General features: G+C 43.6%; 1 long non-coding RNA gene across 2 annotated transcripts in view; it reads right to left on the bottom strand.

Moving 5' to 3' along the window:
- LOC135967281 (uncharacterized) overlaps nt 1-13,958 on the bottom strand; it is a 39,674-nt gene that overhangs the window by 25,003 nt on the left and 713 nt on the right. The gene's annotated exons all lie outside the window — the stretch shown is intronic.

Raw genomic sequence — 13,958 nt, 5'->3', positions numbered from 1 at the left:
TGCAGCGGCCTGATTTTGGCTCACTGCAACCTCTGCCTCCCAGGTTCAAGCTGTCCTCCCACCTTATCCTCCCAAGTAACTGGGACCACAGGTGTGCACCACCACGCCTGGTTAATTTTCATATTTTTAGTAGAGATGGGGTTTCGCCATATTGCCCAGACTGGTCTTGAACTCCTGGGCTCAAGGGATCCACCCGTCTTGGTCTCCAAAAGTGCTGGGATTACCGGTGTAAGCCGCCAAGCCCGGCTATTTGCTTTTTAAAATTTATGTACTCTTGGGCCGGGAGCGGTTGCTCACGCCTGTAATCCCAGTACTTTGGGAGGCCGAGGCAGGTGGATCATGAGGGCAGGAGATCGAGACCATCCTGGCTAACACGGTGAAACCTCGTCTCTACTAAAAATACAAAAAATTAGTCGGGCGTGGTGGCGGGCACCTGTAGTCCCAGCTACTCGGGAGGCTGAGGCCGGAGAATGGCGTGCACCCGGGAGGCGGAGCTTGCAGTGAGCTGAGATCCGGCCACTGCACTCCAGCCTGGGCGACTGAGAGAGACTCTGTCTCAAAAAAAAAAAAACAAAACAAAACAAAACAAAAAAACCAAAAAAATTAGCCAGGCGTGGTGGCGGGCACCTGTAGTCCCAGCTACTCGGGAGGCTGAGGCAGGAGAATGGCATGAATGCAGGAGGCGGAGCTTGCAGTGAGCCGAGATCCCGCCACTGCACTCCAGCCTGGGCGACAGAGCGAGACTCTGTCTCAAAAAAAAAAAAAAAAAAAAAAAAAATTAAATACTCTTTATGCACAAATATATTTTAGTTTTATGACCATGGAAGAAATGTCATAAGTATTTTCTCTCACTTCATACATATTTTGTATACATTACTAGGAGTTATATTTATTCCCAAATTAAATATTCTCTCAAATAACTTGTCCTAAATTATTGTGAATAGCTATTGGAAGTGAGGATGAGAGAAAAAAGTTTTCCCCTGGGAAAGCCTCTCCTAACACAATCAGCATGACAGTTGCTCTTGAGATAACGTAAATTCTGTTATCTCGTAAGCAATATAATTGACTAGATAGTAGCAACAAGGAAAAACCCGTTTAAATTTTTTAGAAAAGATAAAAAGAAAAAAAAGAGCTTCAAATCACGGGAAAAAAAAAAAACAAAAAACTTCAGTGTTTTGTTTTTTGTTTTTTGTTTTTGAGGCAGAGTCTCACTCTGTCACCCAGGCTGGAGTGCAGTGGGGTGATCTCGGCTCACTGCAACCTCTGCCTCCTGGGTTCAAGCAATTCTCTGCCTCAGCTTCCCGAGTAGCAGGGATTACAGATGCCCGCCACCACACCTGGCTGATTTTTTGTATTTTTATTAGAGACGGAGTTTCACCATCTTGTCCAGGATGGTCTTGAACTCCTGACCTCATGATCCACCCGCCTTGGCCTCCCAAAGTGCTGAGATTACAGACGTGAACCACCGCACCTGGCTTAGTTTTTTTAAAAAAGAAAAGCTTAAAACCTTATTAATATGGCACTGTGATTGATAAGCAAAGCATTTTGCCTGGACTTTGGTAAGAAAGAAATAGGGCACTTGTCCATTTCAGTCCTTTTCAACCTTTTTATGTAGAGAGTAGCACAACTAAGTTTTCTCTACTAGCTAATATCTTTAGCAATTTTGGCTTCCCACAAGGTGTCTTCCACACAAGGGATGTCCAGGATATAGTTGACGCATGAATAAGTGAATGAAGTAATGCATTTCTCAACTTTGACATGCTGGGCTAAGGGGAGGCCCTTCACATAAACTTCTTGAACTGCCTTGACACTATCCTTAATACTTCTTTCAGGAGCACCTTCTTCTCATGCCACTTGTTGACCTGGAGAGTTACCAAATAACCAATACTTGTATATACATCTCTATAAGTGTGGCCCAGACTAGACTATTGGATGGTACTCTGGCCATTTTTTTCAGAGCTTCCTGCTCTGTAATGATCTGAGTAGAGTAAGAATAGAGCATAAAACATAATTTCTTCCCCCATTATTAACGGCTATAATGTCTTTTACCAATTTTAATTTAGTCATCACATAGTGACTGATTGATACGCATTATAAGCGGAAACTTAAAAATCATGACTCATCAGCACAAGTAGGCTCTACATGTTCTGCCTGTTCAGTACAATAATAATTCATTTGGCGTGTCTCACTGAGCATTAACACAATAATGAAATCTGACTGTATAACAGCTTCTTAAATTTTACTACTTATATAAGTAAACTGTGTATGATCATCTTAATCTTGTTATTTGTGTACTTTTTTTTAAAGTTTGTTTTGTTTTGTTTTGAGACAGGGTCTCGCTGTGTCACCTAGCCTTGACCTCCCAGACTTAAGTGATCCTCCTGTCACAGCCTCATGAGTAGCTGGGAGTAGCTGGTACAACAGGCACACACCATCATGCCCAGCTAATTTTTAAAAATTTCTTGTAGAGACAGGGTCTCCCTGTGTTGCCTACGCTGGTCTTAAACTCTCAGGCTCAACGGATCCTCCTGCCTCAGACTTCCAAAGTGCTGGGATTACAGGCGTGAGCCACCATGCCCAACCTAAAAGTACTTCCCAATCTAGAAGTACAAAGGATTTTGAAGTTTAATCTGATAATAACTTATACAAGAATGAATAGCTTGACTTCTCTGAAATAGAAACTCACAAACACTTCTGACTTCTCTAAAATATGAACTCACCTGCTGCTATGTGACCCTGGGGTTAGGAACCCTGCTTTAAAGGTTCAGTGGACATCTCCAATGCTTCTAATCAGAGCACAGCGTGAAATTGCTCCTTTGTCAATGGAAGCAGGGATACTGAGAAACCTAATGCAGCATTAATACTCACATAAGGCCAGGCACAGTGGCTCATGCCTGTAATCCTAGCACTCTGGAGGCTGAAGTGGGCAGATTGCCTGAGCCCAGTAGTTTGAGACCAGCCTGAGCAACATCGCGAAACCCCGTCTCTACTAAAAATACAAAAAATTAACCAAGCGTGGTGGCGTGCACCTGTAATCCCAGCTACACAGGAGGGCACTAGAATCACCTGAACCCGAGAGGCGGAGGTTGCAGTAAGCCGAGATTGCACTACTGCACTCCAGCCTGGGTGACAGAGCGAGACTGTCTCCAAAAAATAAAAGTTAAAAAAAAACAAAAACAAAAACAACTCACATGAGTATCACTGTGGAGTTAGTAACAGGATAATTTTATGTCTGGCTGTGGTTGCCTGAGAAGAACCTGCCATGCTATTTAACACCAAACACTACAACATAAAATAAGTATATGTATAGGAAAAAAATTTGCATTTAATTCTTCCTTGCCAGACACATGTAACTTTGGTTCAGTAGCATTTAATAATGATAAGTTAATACATTTTATTGCTTTTGCATATTGGGGAGGTAAATCCACACTGACAGTCAAAAGAACTGTGTCCCAGTTTTGCCACTTACTGGCAGTTGTCCTTAGATGAATTATCTAAATACTGTGACTCTGTTTCCTCGTGTGTGTGTGTGTGTGTGTGTGTTTTGAGACGGAGTCTTGCTCTGTCACCCAGGCTGGAGTGCAATGGCGCCATCTCGGCTCACTGCGACCTCTGCCTCCTGCGTTCAAGAGGTTCTCCTGCCTCAGCCTCCCTAGTAACTGGGATTACAGGCGCACACCACCATGGCCAGCTAATTTTTGCATTTTTAGTAGAGACGGGATTTCGCCATGTTAGCCAGACAGGTCTCAAACTTCTGACCTCAAGTGATCCATCCACCTCGGCCTCCCAACGTACTGAGATTCCAGGCATGAGCCACCATGCCTGGCCTAACTGAAGCTTAGTAAATGTTGATTCCTTCTTTCAAATTTCAAAATGTTTGGACGAGCTCCCGTAAAATAGAAACAAAGAGTTAAATTTTGCTTCCACAAAGTCAAAAGTCTTATTAATAAATTTAGGCCGGGCGTGGTGGCTCAAGCCTGTAATCCCAGCACTTTGGGAGGCCGAGACGGGTGGATCACGAGGTCAGGAGATCGAGACCATCCTGGCTAACATGGTGAAACCCCATCTCTACTAAAAAATACAAAAAACTAGCCGGGCGAGGTGGCAGGCGCCTGTAGTCCCAGCTACTCGGGAGGCTGAGGCAGGAGAATGGCGTGAACCCGGGAGGCGGAGCTTGCAGTGAGCCAAGATCCGGCCACTGCACTCCAGCCTGGGCGACAGAGGGAGACTCCGTCTCAAAAAAAATATAAATAAATAAATAAATTTATTGAGTTCATGTATCACATTGTAAAAGAACTTAGGAAGATTAAAACAACATTAGTTAGTTCTCATTCTAGATCCACAAAATGTTAGTGAAAATAAACAGAGTAGTCTGTGATTTTTAATAAAAATTCAGTAGAGGCTCAATACAATGCAGTGGAAAATAAGCACAGGTTTTGGAGTATGGGAGACATAGGGTCACATCCTAGTTCTGCCACTTCATAGTTTTGTGACCTTGCACAAGATTATATCGTTAAGGCTCATTTTCTTTATGGACAGGAAGGGGAGAATACCATATTTCAATGAATCTAATAATCCATATATTGTAAGACTCATTGTTCTTTCATGTACAAGTAAAAAAACACTGCCATTAAGACACAATGCTTTCTTGTAATGTAGAATTTTCATTTCATACTTATTGAAAGAGCTCTTTCAATACATTTAGACAGGTTTTAATCATATGTCACCCTAATGCAGAGATAAAAATAAAAATCTTAGCAAAATAAATTACTTAATGTATTATTCCTCAAATACAACATAGTAAGACTCTTTTCTTTTATTTTAAAACAGAGTCTCGCTCTGTCGCCCAAGCTGGAGTGCAGTGGCGCCATCTCAGTTCACTGCAACCTCTGCCTCCTGGGTTCAAGCAGTTCTCCTGCCTCAGCCTCCCCAGGTAGCTGGGACTACAGGCGCACGCCACCACACCTGGCTAATTTTTGTATTTTTAGTAGAGACGGAGTTTCACCATGTTGGCCAGGCTGGTCTCGAACTCCTGACCTCAGGTGATCTGCCCGGTAAGACTTTTCTGAATTGCTGTTGACTCACGGTCACCGATGTACCCACTTTTCTATATAATATTGGCTTCTATGCTATCAATAACATTTATGATGCTTAGTTCCTACAAGACAACCCTACAATTGCCTCCAAGATTTTCCTCCAAGCCATACTTCGATGCTGCTACTTTCATGCCACAAAAAGTGACAACCAAATTTGCTGATGAGCGGGCAGTGACAATCAGTGTATAGCTGCTGTCTTGTGGACAGTGACTATGGGACATTATATGATCCGTCTTAGTTTCAGAGACATTCAGTGGTGGGAAAATGTGCTTCTTAGAGCTGTGAAATGTGGGTAATAATCTTCACAGAATATCTGCAGAGATTAATAAGAAAATACATTAAAAGGATTAATAATATAATTAATATAATAAATTGTAGCTATTATATTACAGGAAAGTGGGAGAATGCAGCACTTTTGATCTGTGACTCCTCACCATGTTCCTAGGATGGGCATAAATACTGAATTAAATTATTCAAAATCCTGGGTAGTCTGCTGTCCTGTTTGAGGCTTGGCATTTTGCACATGATGGATTTTTCAAGTCCGAAGCAAACATTGTCAAATAGAATATTCATTTTAGTTTCTTATCCCCTCACTCCAAAGAAAAAAAAAATGAAACAAAATGTTGTGGCTATTGTGGTAATCCATATCTTATAAAAGCATGGCGTGATCACCAGAGTATGACACTCTTTTCCTTTCTTCCCCTCCAATTCTGCGTTCTCCTGGGTACTTCCTGTCCACCACCACCATAGGGTCTGCAGATCCATTCCAAATAGCTACATTTAGAAAGGCAGGTCAGGCAAATGTTTGGCAGAGAAGTGTATCAATAAAAATATCAAAATCACTTTCAAGGGTAAATAAAAAATAGCTATAAGAATTACCTGGAATTTTATTATTTTACTCAGTTCTTCAATGAGGTCTGAAAATCAGCTTATCTAAAAAAGGGGCCGTGGCGGCTCACCTCCCTAATCCTAGCACTTTGTGAGGCCAAGGGCGGATTGCTTGAGTTCAGGAGTTCAAGACCAGCCTAGACAACATGGCAAAGCACCCTCTCTAAAAATAAAAAATAAAAAATAATTCGCTGGGCATGGTGGCACATGCCTGCCTGTAGTTCCAGCTTCTTGGGGGGCCAAGGTGGGAGAATCACTTGAGCCCAGGAGATTGAGGCTGCGGTGAACCTTGACTGTGCCACTGCACTCCAGCCTGGGTGACAGAGCAAGACCTTATCTAAAAAATCAATTAATTAATCAACTTAAAAAATTAAAAAGGAAGAAAATGGAGAGAAATAACCTTTTCTGCAGGGGAGCTTTTCTGTAGGGGAACCTGCAGAAAAAAAAGAGGCTGAGCCTCTTTTTTACCCTAGCTGCTCATGAGCCCACAGGCAATAGGTCCCCTTTATCTAAGACAGCACTTTCTGCAACTGCGGTCCGAAAATATAAAATGGAAACTTCGAGAAATAAACAATTCCTAAGTGTTAAATTGCACACTTTTCTGAGTAGCGTGATGAAATCTCACACCATCCTGCTCCATCCCACGCAGGATATGGATCCTCCCTTTGTCCAGTATATCCATCCTGTCTACATTCCCTGCACCTTAGTCACTTACCAGCTATCTTGATTATCAGAATGACGGTTGAGGCCTCACAGTGCTCGTGTTCAAGTCACCCTTGTTTTATTTCATAATGGCCCCAAAGTGCAACAGTACTGATGCTGGAAATTCAGACATGCCAAAGAGAAGTTGTAAAGTGCTTCCTTTAAGTGAAAGGGTGAGAGTTCTCAACTTAATAAGGAAAGAAAAAAATTCATCCAATGAGAGGGGTTGCTAAGATCAATGATAAAAACGAATCTTCTATCAGTGAAATTTTGAAGGAGAAAATAGAAATGTGTGCTAGTCTTGCTCTTACACCTCAGACTGCAAAAGTTATGGCCACAGTGCATAATAAATGCTGAATTAAGATGGAAAGGGCATTACATCTGTGGGTGGAAGACGTAAACAGAAACATGTTCCAGTTGATAGCAAAGGGAATGGGATGGGAGGTAGGGAATGACCAGGGTCACATATCAGGCTGATCAGGCAGAACAATATCAAATAGAACAAAGTTGCTCAACCTTACACCATTGACCTTTTGGACTGAATGATTCCTTATCTTCAGGGGCCATCCTGAGCATTGAAGGAGGTTTAGCAGGATCTCTGTTTTCTAAGAACTAGATGCCTGTAGTCACCCACCCCCTCTACCACCAATCCCTCCCCACCCCACCCCTGGAGTTGTGACAATCAAAAATGTCTAGGTCATGACCGAATGTCCCTACTGGGGTGGGTGTGAAGAGAAACTGCCCCTGCTTAAGAGCCACATACATAAGATAATATCGGCAAAGTTCATGTATCGTTGTGAGATACCAAGATCTCAAAAGGAGTTTGAGTATAGAGGACTAATTCAGGCAGGAATAATTCTCAAGGACGGTGGTTGCTGGAATCAGCCTTCAGCCCTGGGCTTGCTTCCTCTTCTTTCTTTCTCTTCTTTTTCCCTTCCTCTTTCTCCTCCTTTCTCTCTCTTCTTCCTCCCTCTCCTCCTCTTTCCTCTCTTTCTCCTCCCTCTCCTTTTCCTCCTTTTCTCCTCCCCCTTCTCTGTTCCCCCCACCGCCTCACAGGGAGAATTTGACTTTGTCTTTTGTTTTGTTTTGTTTTTTGAGACAGGATCTTGCTCTGTCACCCGGACATGATCATGGCTCACTGTAACCTCCAATTCCTAGGCTCATGTGATCCTCCTGCCTCAGCCTCCCAACTAGCTGGGTTTACAGGTGCAAGGCACCGCACTGGGCCCGAGGATGTGACTTTGTCTTGCGGAGAGCAGCTCTCTAAGACAGAAGTCTTTGCAATCTCTGCTTGAGCAATTTTCTTTTTTCTTTTCTTTTTCTTTTTTTTTTGAGACGGAGTTTCGCTCTGTGGCCCAGGCTGGAGTGCAGTGGCGCGGTCTCGGCTCACTGCAAGCTCCGCCTCCTGGGTTCACGCCATTCTCCTGCCTCAGCCTCCTGAGTAGCTGGGATTACAGGCGCCCGCCACGGCGCGCCCGGCTAATTTTTTGTATTTTTAGTAGAGACGGGGTTTCACCGTGGTCTCCATCTCCTGACCTTGTGATCCGCCCTCCTCGGCCTCCCAAAGTGCTGGGATTACAGGCATGAGCCACCGCGCCCGGCCTTGCTTGAGTAATTTTCTACACCACCAAATAGGTATTAGCCCAATTCCCTTAGCTTCTGGGAAGGAGCTGCAGAGAGGCATGGAAAACTTCCTTCCTATACTCAGCAAATACACATTCAACAACACATGGAGGAACATTTAGGGAGAGCTAAGTTTAATAGTTGTGGGTGGCTATTTAAAAATAGAGACAGGTTCTCACTCTGTTGCTCAGGCTGGAGCACAGTGGTGCGATCATAGCTCACTGTTACCTCGAACTCCTGGTTTCAAGCGATCCTCCCTCCTAAGCTTCCCAAAGCACTGGAACTGCAGTTCCAGTGGTGGAACTGGAATGGTGGCTCATGCCTGTAATCCCAGCACTTTGGAAGGGCAAGGCAGGCAGATCGCTAGAGCCCAGGAGTTCAAGACCAGCCTGGGTAACATGGTGAAATCCTGTCTCTACTAAAAATACAAAACTTAGCCTGGTGTGGTGGCACATGCCTGTAATCCCAGCACTAGGGAGGCTGAGGCAGGAGAATTGCTTGAACCGGGGAGGCAGAGGTTGCAGTGAGCTGAGATCACACCACTGCACTCCAGCCTGGGCGACAGAGCGAGGCTCCATCTTAAAAAAAAAAAAAAAAAAAAAATTAGTTGTGTATTTAAAGCTTCTTCTATTTCCAGAATATTCGCTTGTCCTGAATGTCCATTTTGACAATTTGGTAATCACAAAAACACCTTTATTTTGTACTATACTATTGTGAGGTAATGAGCCTCAAATCTTTAGGAAAGTAAAATTTGAAAACCAAAAAACTTGTGTCTACAAACCTTCTCATGCATATGCATTGTCAGACAGTACTTGTTGAAAATGCAGATTCCTGGTACTACTAATGAGTTTGATTCAGTAGGTCTGGGTGGACCCAGGAATTTGCATTTTTAACAAGCAACCCAGGTGATTCTGATCCTCAGATAATCTTTTGAGAAATACTAGTGTTCAAAGGATATACAATGTAAGGATATACTGAGATTAGTTAGAAATGTATGATTTAGTCTAAGAGAAGGCATTTGGCAGGTACTTGGGCCCTTGTTTGATGCAACTCCGGGTGGAGGTTTGAAAGATTAGTGAAGGGGAGGGATTCCTGCATGTATAAATCACTGTGTGAGGAAAGTGGATAATTGCTTGGCGTTTAGGCAATTATACATGCAGATTAGAAAAGCACATATATATAAGCCAGACAAAACAAAGACAATGGTTAGTACATCGTAGAGCCACCATGCCAGTCACATCATCATTTCCAACCACCCAGATGTAAGTACTAGCAATGACATGGTTTCTAATTGTTTGATGCTCTGATAGTTATGTATTGATGCAAAAATGTTTTGTTTGGAGGATATTTTTACCTTGAATGAGGAAAAATTATGATTAATTCTTTTCTAGTTGACTCCATATGCATCCCACACTAAAAATAATAAGACGTTTAATAAACATAGGCCTAAGTCAGTTTGAAAAATAATTCTTATTCTCGATGTTAATATTGCGTACTCCCAGTATTGTATTCTAGAATTATTTCTGTCTTTCAGCTACTTCAGCTTTTCAAGGCATGAGTGAAAAGCAGAAAGAGAAATGAAGCTCTTCTTCTCTTTTTCTAACAGATACTAGCTAGTGATATTTTTCATTAGTGATTTTTATGTGTATGTTGTATCAGTCTATTGCCTGGAACAGCTGATGTACTTCTGTTTGTTCTCGGATTCATATTTCAAAAGATTTCCTGAGACAGAGGTTCTTAGACCTCCTACTTCTCTTGAGTCTTGGTTTGAGGACTCTTAGGTGGTCACAATGAAAAGTCCATCGTTTAAGATCTTTGTAGTCTGAGAAGGTAAATGGAAATGTTTTCAATGGTTTACAAATTTTTAAAAATCTGTAAGTGGTATGACAAAATTGAACCTGGACCAGAGTGTAATTAAGATATGGTTCCTTGGTTCCTGCTTTAGAGTTTTTGCTTAGCTAGTGGGAAAAGGTATGTAAACAAAAAGTGCCATAAAGAGTTCTAGGTGCTATGAAAAAAGCCTGTATGAGGAGAGGAGGCTTGAGGGAAGGTGTCGTCAGGCAGGGGTGAATCATAAGGGGAAGGGTTGGGAAAAGCTTCTTGCACAAAGTGAGACTTGAGCCGAGTCCTCAGTATGAACCTGTCTTTAAAGGGCTTATTATAAAATCAAGGAGTTTGCAAGCTCATTAGAGAACCCAAATTTAAAATCCATTTTTTTAAAAAAGGTGAGTAAGTTGATATTAAATTGTGTGGGGCTGGTTAGTAGGTGAAAAACTTTCGGAAAAGTAAGGCAGGGGGGTTGGAGCAGGTACAGAGGGCTTTGTAAGGGAAGTAAAGCTGAGTCAAGCCTTAGAATGGGTAAGAAAGAGATAAGTGGAGTGGAGATTGGGGAGCAGAAGGTGGGGAAAGAGTCTGAGCAAAGACAGGGTTCACGAGGAGGAAACCAGCTGTCTGAGCAAGCATGCCTGACAGGGACTGGTGTGGGAGGTTTAACAAGGTCACACCATGACTGGCTTTAGAGCCAGGCAGTTTGGAGATGTGATGTAGAAAGGTGTTGGTGAGGCTGGGCGCAGTGGCTCACACCTGCAGTTCCAGTGCTTTGGGAAGCTTAGGAGGGAGGATCGCTTGAAACCAGGAGTTCGAGGTAACAGTGAGCTATGATCGCACCACTGTGCTCCAGCCTGAGCAACAGAGTGAGAACCTGTCTCTATTTTTAAAAAAAGAAGAAGATGATGGTGAGATCTCACAAATTCCTGATTAGGGAAGTCATATAGCAGAACATAGGCTGAAAGAAATATTTCCGAAAAACAAGTCTGCTTTCCATTTCAAACAATGGACTAGGGAGGCCGAGATGGGCGGATCACAAGGTCAGGAGATCGAGACCATCCTGGCTAACACGGTGAAACCCCGTCTCTACTAAAAAATACAAAAAACTAGCCGGGCGAGGTAGCGGGCGCCTGTAGTCCCAGCTACTCAGGAGGCTGAGGCAGGAGAATGGCGTGAACCCGGGAGGCGGAGCTTGCAGTGAGCTGAGATCCGGCCACTGCACTCCAGACTGGGCAACAGAGCGAGACTCCGTCTCAAAAAAAAAAAACAAAAAACAAAAAACCAAAAAAACAATGGACTAAAAAGGGCTGAGACTGGAGGCTGGAGGCCAGCACAGAGGCTGCTGCAATCCTGCCTCACAGAATTGGCAGGGAGGTTCTGCAGTCCTGCCTCTGCTGCTGAATTATTACATTTGTATTTCTCGTCATCCTTTTCAGAATGATTCATCATATATGCCCACTATACAGTAGGCATGGCAAGCACATTAAGCATCAGAGTAGCTTTTCAAAGGATGCAGAGTTAGCAATGAGTTGAGTACATCCCACAACCTAGGTTCTCTGAATCCAAACTGCTCTAACGCAAAGTTTCTTGGCCTCAGCACTGCTGACATTTTGGACCACATAATTCTTTGCTGGGCATAGGAGGGGGGCTGTCCTGTACAACGTAGGATGTTTAGCAGCATCTCTGCCCTCTACCCTATAGATGCTGGTATCACTTCTCTTCCCACAGGTAACAGTGAAAAATGTCTCTAGACATTGGCAAATGACCCCAAGGGACAAAATCAGCCTCAGTTGAGAACAACTACTCTATTATATCAACAGTATAATTTTTATAAGAATCACATCTCCTATGTTGGACCTAGGCAGCTATTTTCCGTGGCTTTCACTTGTAACCCCAAGCCAGCACTGCTCAGACACTCAGTCTTTGGAGGATGAGAAGAGCCCCAGCAGCAGGGTCACTGCTTTTGTGATCAATTCTTTCTGGAAATGATGGGCTAAAATCCAATAGCAGGGAAAGGGTCTGCACCTTGAGGCACCCTTTCAAGGTGCTGCACCATCACACCCCGTTTCTACCTAGAACTTTGGGGATCATTGGTTTGATACTCTTGTCCCAGAATTTTTTTTCTATTGGCTAAGAACGCATCCCAATCCCAGTGATCTTGTTCTTAGAGAATCTCCCTCCTGTCCACTCATCTCTTTTTTTTTTTTTTTTTGAGGCGGAGTCTCGCTCTGTCACCCAGGCTGGAGTGCAGTGGCCGGATCTCAGCTCACTGCAAGCTCCGCCTCCCGGGTTTACACCATTCTCCTGCCTCAGTCTCCCGAGTAGTTGGGACTACAGGCGCCTGCCACCTTGCCCAGCTAGTTTTTTTGTATTTTTTAGTAGAGACGGGGTTTCACCGTGTTAGCCAGGATGGTCTCCATCTCCTGACCTCGTGATCCACCCACCTTGGCCTCCCAAAGTGCTGGGATTACAGGCTTGAGCCACCGCACCCAGCCTTCCACTCACCTCTTACTTCTCTTACTTAGTCTCAGTCCCTTCTAAGTTAATCCCATCCGATTCATCTCCACCCAACCAAGCCTATTTCTCTATTTACCTATTTTATGGTGACTGAAACACTTATTAATTTAACTAAAATTTCCTGTACACTTACAGACCTTTATGTGAGTGTTCCTTTCCCGTTTAACCTAAAACTGATTTCATCCTCATAACCTGAATTTCCTTCTTGACCACAGGTAGTAGCCACTTCTTGTGTTGCCTTCTTCCCTTTGACCCTGGGGTCTCAGGACCCTCAGGCATTGGCATTCTCCTTGGCCTTAACACCTACTTCCGTACCACTTTTCTGCCTGTCTTAGTGTCATATTCGTTAAAAGTCATCTCCACATTCCCCTTGACATCCCATCTTGTCATCTATAAACCAGAACACTTACTTACAGAAAAGGAGTAAGACTCAGGCCTCCTAACTGTGAACATCTTCTCTCTGAGTTCTAATTTGCAATAATAATACACATAAAACAAATGCAGACATTACCAAGAGGCTGAGTAGGGTAATCAGGGTAGGATGAAATAAAAGGAAATAGTTTTCTTTTAATTGGTAAAAATACTCAGCCTTCCTCCCCCGCCCCAGCCCCCACCGCCGCCTTTCTTTTGAGACAGGGTCTTGCTGTGTAACCCAGGCTGGAATGCAGTGGCACAATCTTGGCTCACTGCAGCCTTTGACTGCCTGGGCTCCAGTGATCCTCCACCTCAGCCACCTGAGTAGCTGGGACTACAGGCACACACTGCCACGCCCAGCTAATTTTTTTTTTTTTTTTTTCTGTAGAGATGGGGTTTCACCATGGTGCCCAGGCTGGTCTCAAACTCCTGGGCTCAAGTAATTCTCCCACCTCGGCCTCTCAAAGATTATAGGCGGGAACCACTGCACAAGGCCTATTCAGCCCTTTCTTCAATTAAATGTAGCAAAACCAACTGTCTGCCCTTAAAAAATATGAAACAGATCTACTACCATCAGATCTTCTTTTCTGACCTGACCACTAGATCCATTTCTAACAAATATCAACTCGTGAGTAACAGCCTGTTCTACTTCCTCATCATTCCAGAATCCCAGCCATCTTTTCCTGGAGATCTCTGAAATCTGTTTGCTCCTCCTGGAAACAGCCTTTCTCTCCTCCAGGTCAATCCATAAGGAAGTCTTGCACCTTAGCATTGTTAGGTAGTTGTTAGGAACTGCTCTCTGCCCACAGGTGGAGGCCATATGCATTCCAGCATTCAGAGTCACATGGAGCAAATGGGCTCTCCCATACAGAACAGAGTCATGTGGAGCAA

This window comes from Macaca fascicularis, chromosome 14 (genome assembly GCF_037993035.2).
Source record: "Macaca fascicularis isolate 582-1 chromosome 14, T2T-MFA8v1.1".
Taxonomy (NCBI): Eukaryota; Metazoa; Chordata; class Mammalia; order Primates; family Cercopithecidae; genus Macaca; species Macaca fascicularis.
Note: the sequence above shows the minus strand (reverse complement) of the source record. Positions and strands in the feature narration are given on the sequence as shown.